General features: G+C 35.8%; 1 pseudogene; it reads left to right on the forward strand.

Moving 5' to 3' along the window:
* The first annotated feature begins 1,732 nt into the window (after positions 1-1,732).
* On the forward strand, positions 1,733-2,439 carry LOC102843328 (annotated as a pseudogene).
* The last annotated feature ends 8,723 nt before the right edge of the window (positions 2,440-11,162 follow it).

Here is an 11,162-nt window from a genome sequence, read left to right on the forward strand (position 1 = left end):
CTTGTACACCACATGCATCTTGTATCTGAAGCCAGACTCTCTCAGACTATTTTGATAATGGCCTTCAGATTATGGCACACTTCACTTTCAGTCAGTTACTGGAATAATAGAGGAAATATATTTTGGATTTCTGACTGGAAACCTTTACCTGGCATGTGTTACAACCACATTTGTAGGAGCAGTACATCTTTTGCCCAAGGTGTCAGATCAGCAATGACTGCCTCTTTAGGTAGTCATCTCTGACTGAGTACCTGGATTGATGGTAACACTAACTATAGTTAGAAGAACTAATGTAGACTCCTCTGAGGATAGCAGAAACTCTTCCCCAGGTTGGGTGCCCCACTACTCGACACACTCATAGACAAGGCGACAGGGCTCAGATTTTGGGACCTACAACATCACTTAGATGGGCAAAAACTCTGACCTGAATACCAAGACCAATACTCCTCAGGCCTGGTAAATACACTGACCCAGGTCAGTGAACATTTTTTTCTCTTTTCCATAATTGCATATTTAGCTTGAAACAGTTATATATGTTTTTATTTTTCAATTTGTTCTTGTGAATACAAAATTTTACTGTCAGTTTGATATAATTTGGGTAATTGTATGTGGTTGTGATATTGAAACCTATGCCAACAGTACTTCAAATAAAAGTAGCATCATCCATGGTCGACAGGTTTCAGTGGAGCTTCCCGACTGAGATAAACTAAAAAGTACTGACTACTGAAGCAAGAGACCTTCAAAAACTCTTGGTCACAGAAACACATTGCTGGATACAGTGATGGACAAAATATACCTTAGAGTTTAAAGACACTGAGAAAAAAGATAAGGAGAATCATTTGTAACATCCATTGATAACTGGAACATAGAAAATACAAAGTATGAATCCATGAAAACTGGAAGCTATTAAAAGTAAAATGAAACATACAAAGTTCTACATATGTCTTAGAGAGTGAGCTGAGATGGACTGATATGAGTCATTTGAATCAAACAATATGTTATCTATTATGCTAGTAATAATACAGTAAAGAGAAATGGTGCTGCATTCACATTAAAAAAATCATGATCTATTTTGAAGTAAAAAAATGTGAGTGATAAGACACTGCACTTACAGATATAAGAAGAACCTATTAATATAACTATTATTCAGTAACCAATAAAACCAAAGATGATGGGAGGGGTGCAGGGGGATTGTGTATCAGGGAAGGAGTGTTTCTTTTACTTTTGAAAGAGAGGAGTGAACTGGGGGGCGGAGGGAGAGGGCTGGGCGGGGAGAGAAGTGCAGCAATGAATGAATGAAAATCCAAATTATCTGTAAATGTTCATTAAAATTATTAAAAAAAATACTTGTGAAGATTTTTCAAAAGTGACTGGGGAAATACGTTGACAGGCTACTGCCAGTAATTCAAGCTGGATTTGAAAGCCTTAGAATGCAAGGTGTTATTCCTGGTGTTAGATTGATCTGAAAGTAACATATATAAGGAAGGGGCTTACTTGTGTTCTATTGATGGAATATGCAAGGATCATATGCAAGGATGGACTTGGTGGATCATGATAATTTGTGTCTGAAGTTGAGAAGAATGGGAAGCACCAGACATTTAATTGTACTTGACCAAGTTCCAGTAGTCTGAGCAGAACAAGGAAACATCACAAAGTTTAAAATCAAGAAAAGGCCCAGAATCTTAGAGTCAAAGCTACTTCCTATCTACTTTCCAGCCCATCTGCCTCCTCTTCCCTTTTCAACATGAGAGTTGCTACTGTGCTCTTTGCCAGGGAATTCCTGGCAAATGGACTGTCTGTAACTATCTCCAAGACTTCCTACTGTCCTCATCAAGTAGATCAATTTGCTAATGCAGGTGCAGTATGCCAACAAGCAAATCCCCTACGATGGCCCAATCCAAAGACATTATTAACTGCTTGTTTCATATTCCCAAGGAACAATGATTTCTCTAAAGGTAACCTGGCCACTGCCATCCAATACTTCCTTCCCTAGGCTCTCAATTTTGCCTTCAAAGATGAGTACAAGCAGATCTTTCTGGATAACATGGACAAGAAGACTCAAGTAGCTGGTTTTACTTTCCTGGGAACCTGGCACAAGCTTTAGTGGCCAAGACCATGTCCCTCTGCTTTATATATCCTCTTGATTTTGCACATACCCGCCTCGAAGCTGACATGGGAAAATGGGTGCCAAAAGAGGGTTTAAAAGCCTTCATGATTACCTGCTTAAAACCTCAAAACCTGATGGGATAGGGGTTCTCTCAAGGTTTTACTGTGTTGTGCAGGATATTATCATCTGACAAGTTGCCTATTTCGGTATCTATGACACTGCAAATGGGATGCTTTCAGATCCCAAGAACACTTAATATTCTCTTTAGCTGGATAATCACCCAGTTCATCACAGCTGTGACTGAATTGACATTCTATCCATTAGACTGTTAGTCTCAAGATGCTGTGCAATCAAGGCACAAAGGAATCATACACATGGGAACACTGAATTGATAGAGGGAGATTGCTTGGGATGAAGAAGGTAAAGTTGTTTTTTTTTCTAGGGCACCTAATCCAATGTACTCAGAGACATGGGTTATGCCTTTGTGCTTGTCTTGTAAAATGAAATCAAGAAGTTTGCATAAATTATTTTCTAATATATTTCCTCCTATGAATGTGCATGCTATATTGTATAATATATCTTGATCATTCTTAACAGATTGTTGGATATCTTTTATCATTGACCACTACTGACTGGTTAAAATGGGAAGCAGTAATATTCACCTGACCTCTTAAAACCATTTTAATAATAATAAATAATTATAATAATAATGCAATTATATTTTTAATTTTAAGCACTATTGAGAAAAATATAAAATTTGAAGATACAAACATATCTGAAATACTAAAATAAAACCAAGGAAGGTGGGTGTCAATGTTGTATCTTTTCTTCATTACTATTCTATGCTAAGTAAATAGATTCAGAAGCTGGTCTATGTAATTAAGAATGTGATAATCAGGACTGTAGAAAAAATAATAGCATGATGCATGCAGATGACAGTACTATGCTTACAAATACTGAAGGAGTCTTGAAGCATTTACAGAATAATATTAAAGATTATAAACTTCAGTGTGAATTACACCTCAACATAAGGAAAACAAATCTCCTCACAAATGAACCAATAGGTATCATCATAATAGATGTAGAATATATTAATGTTATTAACAATTTCATTTTACTTGGATTCACAATAAACATGTATGGTGTCAGCAGTGAAGAATAAAAAAAAATTATTTTGGACAATCAGTGCTTCTTGTACCAAGAGCGTTGATTGTAGAACCAAGCAAACTGAAGTTGTCAACAATTTCAATTTCTTCATCATCAATTATGATGCTGCCAATCTCACCCAGCAGTAAGAATCTTTCTTTTCTTGATGTTGAGCTTCAATCCACATTGAAGGCTGAAATTCTTGATCTTCTGCAGCAAGCACTTTAAATTCACTTCAGTTTCAGCAAACAGAGTTGTGTCATGTGTATAATAAAGATTGTTGATGAATCTACCTCCAATCTTGACCCCACATTTCTCCACATAGAGCCCAACGTCCTGGATAATCTGTTCCACATATATTTTTAAAATACATGGAGATAGGACACATTCTTAATGCACATCCTTCCCAATTTTGAACCATGCAGTGTTTCCTTGCTCTGTTCTGACGACTGCCTTGTGGTTCAAGTATAGATTTCCCATAAGCACAATCAAGTGTTTTGGGATTTCCATTCTTGTCAGAGTCAATCAGCCACAGCTTGTTGTGACCCATTCAATCAAATGCTTTTGCATAGCTGATGAAACACAGATAGCCTTTCCTGTGGTACTCTCTGCTTTCATCCAAGATCCGTCTAACATTAGCTATAATATTTCTAGTGCCATGGCCTCTTTTAAATCCAGCCTGCACTTCAGGCAGTTCTCTGTTGATGTGCTGGTCCGGGTATTTTTGAATAGTCTTCAGCAGAATCTTGCTTGAATGTGATATCAATGATACTGTTCAATAATTTCCACGCTCTGTCGGATCACCTTTTTTTTGGAATGGGAACACGTATAAAGCTTTGCTGTCAGTAGGCCAGATCGTTGTCCTCCAGATTTCTTGGCACAACTTGGTGAGCACACCCAGGGCAGCATCAGTTTGTTGAAATATGTTAATTGGTATGCCATCAATTCCTAGGTCCTTATTTTTTTGCCAATTCATTCAGAATAGCTTGGACTTCTTCCCTCATCACCATAGGTTCTTATTCATATGTTGTTTCATGAAATTCTTCTGTATCCACTAACTTACTTTGGTACAATGACTGTATACTCATCCCATCTTCTTTTAATGCTTCCTGAATCATTTCATATTCTGTACAAAGCATCCTTAAATATAGTATCACAGGATTTGAATTTGTTCTTCAGTTCCTTCAGCTTAAAAGTGCTGAGCAAGTTCGGTCCTTTTGATTTTCTGACTCCAGCTCCTTGCACATTTTATTGCAATACTTTTTCTTTGTCTTCCCACGCTGCCCCCTGGAATCTTCTGTTAAACTCCTTACTATCTTGATTTCTTCCTTTTGCTTTGGCTTCTTGATATTCTAGTACAATATTTAGAGTTTCTTTTGACATCCACCTTGGTCTTTTCTTCCTCCTCTCTCTTACCCCCCACTTTTTTTTTAAATCCATGCTTGGTTGTATTCCCAAATATGGAACTCATAATTATGAAGGACTGTTTGCATATAAAAAATAAAAAACAGCACTAAGTGAATTTGCCAAAGTTTTAATTGTATAGCTAAAAAAGCAATACCATTTTTTAAGAAAAAAATAAAGAAGGTGAAATGAAGTATTGATTCAGATAATGATTAAACAAGGAAATGCTGGATATTGTATAGGTAACTTGTTTCTCCAATCCAACAATTGGATATTATATCTTTACTATATACACCTGCATTATGACTGAAGCTGACAAAACTTACTCGAGTGGTTCTGAAAAGTGCTTCCGTCATTAGCATACCATGATAGAGAACTTAATGACTTAGTCCATAGGGAATTGTGTTGTTAACATAAAGGTGGCCTTTGACTTGTGGTTCAAATCCACCAGTGGCTCCACTGAAAAAGATGGACAATTTTGTTGTCCCTTGTGATTTACTGCTTCAGAAAATCTACTTGAGGATTAATTTTGAGTAGTTTCTAACTTTGGAGAATGAATTGCTTTTTTTCCTTATAATGGAATTAAAAACAAAAAGAGAAAGATCAAAGATCAATAAGATTGTACATCCAGAAAAACTACCAAGCATCTTAACAGGTTACTGCTTATAATATGTCACTCATTGATGCATGCGGTGAATATGCATGCCTTGAGTACATTTGTATAATATATGCAGTTTTATTATTCTCAGTGTTCAGAGAAGGAAACTGAAGTTTAGACATAAAAAAAGTGTTACTAGGTGGAACAAAGACTCAAGTAGTTCAGTTCTATTAAAAAAAAAAGACTAGGCTTAGAACCCTTAACCTTTTAAGACTCCTGTAATTTGACTAATTTACCTTAGATTATTTTGTATATTAGTAACTTAAATGTTATTAAAAAATGACAACTACTATCATTATTCAGTCAGTGCCAGACAGTGTGTACTGAAGTATATTTCTGAACTATTCCAAAATCATGATACTAAGAATTTGTGCACCAACTATATATATGAGTAGAATACAGTAGACAAATCCAAGACTTGAAAGGATATGAAAATAAAAATTTTCTTCCTTGAGAATTTTAACTGCGTCTTATTTTAAATATGAAATAACTGAGTCGCAGAAAGGTAAACAATATGAAGAAGTCATAAGTAATTAATGCCAGTAGAGATGCAAGTAGCTATAATAATGAAAAACTTAATTGTTGGAACAAACCACAAGTGTCTCAGGTCTTAAGAGGACATAATAGGGACAATGAAATGGTTTAAAAAGGGATAATTTTGGTCTTTTGGCCAAATGTGTTCAATCCAGCTAACCTAATTTTTCATTTCACTGAGTCTGGTGCAAATTATGTCTGATCTCATTAATGTTGTCTAAGCTGAGTGCTTTTGGGGGGGGAAATAACTCTATTAAGCCATAAAGACACAGTTAATGAAATGTATTAGATGTGATTACAATGTGACGGATTATTTTTATAAGCATACAAGTTAACAGAATCAAATGAATATTGAACTTTACACTATTAATCTTGGAATAGACCATGTTGTACTAAAGTTTTCTTGCTTAAAACTTTCCCTCTCTTCATTTAGAAATTAGCTGTCAAGTTTCCATTATATATACACTAGACATGTTCTAATACACAGAAAATGTTATATAATTGTGATAACCCAGTTTAGTCCCTAACTGCTTTTGGCATATTTCTGAATATCAAAGTCATTACAAATTATAAAAACGTAAAATATGAAATGTAAAAATAAACATAAATATGAAAGGTAAAAGTAAATTGTAAAAATGAAAAGTATAATATGTAAAAGTATTAAATATATTACAAAAATATCTACCTTCTCTGAATACAGTTTAAACAGAAATAGTTCAAAAATACTTTGAACAATGGTAACAAATTTGAAAAGAAGATTAAAAAATGTATATTAAAATATTTGTCATAATATTTTAAATTTTATCACTATCAATAATTTCCTAATTGAATAATGATTGCATGAATGCTTATTCATCCAGCTGTAAAGGACTTATTTGAATTAAGGATCTTAATATATTAGTAGTATTTGACCAAGTAATTTCTTTGAGACTTACCTTCATACAGATTATTCACTTATTATACACTTGTGTGTCTACATAAGAGTTTATGATTGCAAGCAATTGAATGAAGTGTGAACTTAGTTTAGTTTTGCTTATGCACCTATATGTAGGATTCTTAAGTTTTATTGAATGGATAAGATACAGTTTTTACCTATTGTTCATAGTGTTGCTATGAGTTATACTTTACTAGCTAGCACTTAAAGCTACAATTTTACATATTTAAAATCTTTCTAACTCTTTGTTGTTAAGGTCTGATGTACTGCTTTTGATTACATAAACAGGGAACTTCTAGAAGTTCAAACAGGATTTAGAAGAGGCTGTGGGACTAGGAATATCATTACTGATGTCAGATGAATCATGGTTGAAAGTAAAGAATATCTGAAGAAAACTTATCTTTAATGTTTATCTTTATTGTTTATGCAAAGGCATTTGGTTATGTGGATCATAACAAATGGTGGCCGACATTGAAGAGAATGGGAATCCAAGAGACCTTAATTGTGCTTATGTGAATCCAATACTTGGACTAGGAGGTTGTTGTGCAAACAGAGTAGGAGAACATGGTTTAAAATTGAGAACGGAGTATCTCTGGATTGTATTCTCTCTATGTACCTATTGTATCTATGTTGCTGTTGGTAGGTGCCATTGAGTCATTGATGACTCATAGTGACCCTATGAACAGAAGACCTGAACACTTGTATAACTTTCACCGTTTCTCCAAGTTTCTGGAGCCAAGATATTTAGCAAGTGGATGCCACTTTTGTGCTAAGCAAATTATCCAAGAAACTGGACTCTCTGAACAGGAATGTAGCATCAGGATTTGAGGGAAACTCATAAATAACCAGCTTTATGCAGATGCAGAACCTTGCTTTCTGAAAGTGAGAAGGACTTGAAACACTTTCTGCAGAAGATCAAGGAATGCAGTCTTAGGTATAGATTGCATCTCAATGTCAAGAAAACAAAGATTTTTACTCCTGGACTGATAAGCAACATCATGAAGGATAAGAAGAGATTGAAACTGCCAACAAACTCATCTGGCTTAGATACACAATTAACACCCTTGGTACCAGCAGTCAGAAAATTAGGAGACAAATTGCACTGGGAAAATTTACGGTTAGTAACCTCTCCAAATTATTGAGGAGTAATGATATCAGTTTGAGGACTAAGGTGTGTGATTCAGGCCTTACACTTTGTGATAACTTGCTATGCATCTGAGAGCTGGACATTGAATAAGGATGACAAAAGAAGAAATTATGTCTTTTAGTTGTGGTGTTGGAGAAGAGCACTGAGTATCCCATGGACAGCCAACAGATACGTCCTGGAGAGAGTACAGCTGGAGTGCTCTTTGGAGGCAAGAATGATGAGGCTTCACCTCACATACTGTGGTCATGTTGCTAGGAGTGTATATTTCTTTGAAGAAGGACATGATGCTGGGAAGAGTGGAGGGTCAGAAAGATAGGAAGACCATTAACCAGGTGGATTGAGACAGTGACTGCTGAAATGGGCTCTAGTGTGTCTGGACGTGTGCATATGACGCAGGATAGAACAGAGTTCAGATTTTTTGTTCGTAAGATCACTATGAGTCTTATTCAACTCGATGACAGATTCTAACAACAACTAACAAGATCGTAATGTAAAGTTTTAAATTCATACTTTTAGTGTCACATTTTGTCCATATTTTTCTCTTGGAAACATGGGCTAAATCTGTGTTTAAAACACATTTTTAACTGTAAAATTGCATGCCATCTGAAGAGACTATTCTTGTTGTTATGTGCTGTTTAGTCAATTATGACTCACAGTGATCCAATGAAAGACAACTCTGAAGCTTGTCCGATACTGAACCAACATCACTATCACTAACACATCTGATATCGTTTTCTTAGTCACTATACTGAGCCAACATCACTATCTCAAACACATCTGATATTCTTTCCTTAGTCACTATATTGAGCCAACATCACTATCTCAAACACATCCGATCTCCTTGCCTCAGTCACTGTATCAGTCCCTCTCATTCAGGGTCTTCCTTTCTTGGGCTGACCCTCTACCCTTCCAAGCATAGTTATCTTTCTCCAGGGACTTATATCTCCTTGTAACATGTCCAAAATATGTGAAACAGTTTAAAAAACTTTTCCACCAAAGAGCAACTGGGTTTCATCTTCTCAAGGACAGAACTCTGTTTTGTTGGTAGTCCATGGTATGTTTAATACTCTTATCTAGCAGCACAACTAAAAAGCACCAATTCCTTTACTACCATCCTTATTCATTATCCAGCTCTGAGATGCATATCAAGCAATTGAGAAGACCATGGCCTGGATTAGTCCCATCTTAGTATCTAGAGACTGGCATCGTTGCTCTTTAGCACTCTGAAAAGTCCTTGATGACAGACTTCCCAGTGTAACTAGTCTTTGGTTCCTCACTGCTAGAGCCAAGTGTCTTAATTATGGATTCAAACTAGATGAATCTGAGTAAGAGGAAAAGTCTAGGCATATTAAAAAAAAGTCCTAAAAACTCTTAACCATTTTATTCAATATAACATTCATCAGTTTAATCTTCACTTGCATTTTACTATGTAAATCCAGAAGAAATCATGTGACATCAGCAAGATTTTGTTTAGAAGTACAGCTAGCTTTATTTCATATTTCATTTTTGTTGTCATTTTTAGGTGCTGTTGAGTATGTCTCATAATGACCCTATGAACATAATAGATCTAAATCCTATTAATACTGTATAATTTTCACACTTCCTGAATACCAAGAACCTGTTGTGGCAGTCACTGTGTCAATCCACCTAGTAAAGGGTCTTCTTCTCCTTGGCCAATCTCTACACTTGCAAGTTTCATGTCCTTCCAAGGAATAGTACCTCCTTGTAACATACCCTAAGTATATGAGGCAGAGCCTCATCATTCTTGCCTCCCAAGGAGGACTCTGGCTACATCCTCTCCAAGACATATTTGTTTGTTCTCTTGGTCATCCATGGATGTCCAGTGTTCTTCTCTAGCATCACAAATCAAAAGCATAATTTATTTTTCTGTCATCCTTATTGATTGTCTAGCTCTCAGATGCATAGCAAGTGATCAAAAAGATTGTGATGAACCTTAATCCTCAAACTGACATCATTACTCCTCAGTTAGGTACCTAACTGCAGATTTTCCCAGAACAATATATCTCCTTATTTACACCACTGGTATGAAGGGTGTTAACTGTGGATCCTAGCAAGATGAAGCTGTTGACAGTTTCAATCTCCTCTCCATTCATTGCAATGTTGCTTATCAGTCCAGTGGTAAAAATCTTTGTTTTCTTGAAATTGAGATGCAATCCATACCAAAGATTGCACTTTTTTATCTTTTGCAGCAAGTGTTTCAAGTCCTCCTTACTTTCAGAAAGTTGTTTCATCTGCATAACAGAGGTTATTGATGAATCTTCCTTCAATTCTGATGCTACACTCTTCCTCATAGAGTTCAGCTTCTTGGATAATTTGCGCAGCATACAGATAGAATGTACATAGAAAGAAAATACAACTCTAACACATTCCCTTCTCAATTTTAAATCATTTATTGTTCCCCTACTTTGTTCACACAACAGGTTCCTGGTCCAGATACTGGTTTTACGTGAGCACAATTAAGTCCTCTGGGATCCCCAGTCTTCTCAATATCAGCCCCAACTTGTCATAATCTACATAATCAAATGCCTTTGCATAGTCAATAAAGCACAAAGAGATAGTCTTCATCTATTTAATCCAGGTTCCTCCTCTACTGAACTGTCCCTCCACCCAGAAGTTAACCATTCTATCAATAGTCAATAGTCAACTGATACTTGAAAAGTAAATAAAACCTATCAAATGGAGAAATGGCAACCTCTTCAACAAATGGTGCTGGCAAAACTGTACTTCTACCTGCAGAAAGCTGAAACAGGTCCACATCTCACACTATACACAAAAATCACCTCAAGATGTATCAGATACCTGGAAGTAGATTCCAAAACCATAAAGTTCAGAAGAAGCAAACTGTGACTATGCTTAGAAGAGTTAGCTGATGGTATAAACAGACTGTCAAATGGAGCCAGAAATGCACAATTTGGAGAGGATAAGATTGATGAATGGAACTTTCTAAAGGTTAAATCTCTGTGATCATTAAAAATGTATCCAGTAGGCTGAAAAGAAAGTCTACCAACTAGGAACAAATATCCAGCAATATCATCTCAGACAAAAGTCTCATAACAAATGTTTACAGAATATGCCTGCACCTCCAGAAGAAAAAGATTGATAACGCAATTACAAAATGGGCAAAAGATGTGGAAAGACTTTCCACAAAGGAAGACATTCAAGTACCCAACAAACACATGACAAAATGCTCAAAATCAATGACAATAAGAGA

Source organism: Elephantulus edwardii, unplaced genomic scaffold, assembly GCF_000299155.1.
Source record: "Elephantulus edwardii isolate Elephantulus edwardi_28Jun2011 unplaced genomic scaffold, EleEdw1.0 scaffold00173, whole genome shotgun sequence".
Lineage (NCBI taxonomy): Eukaryota > Metazoa > Chordata > Mammalia > Macroscelidea > Macroscelididae > Elephantulus > Elephantulus edwardii.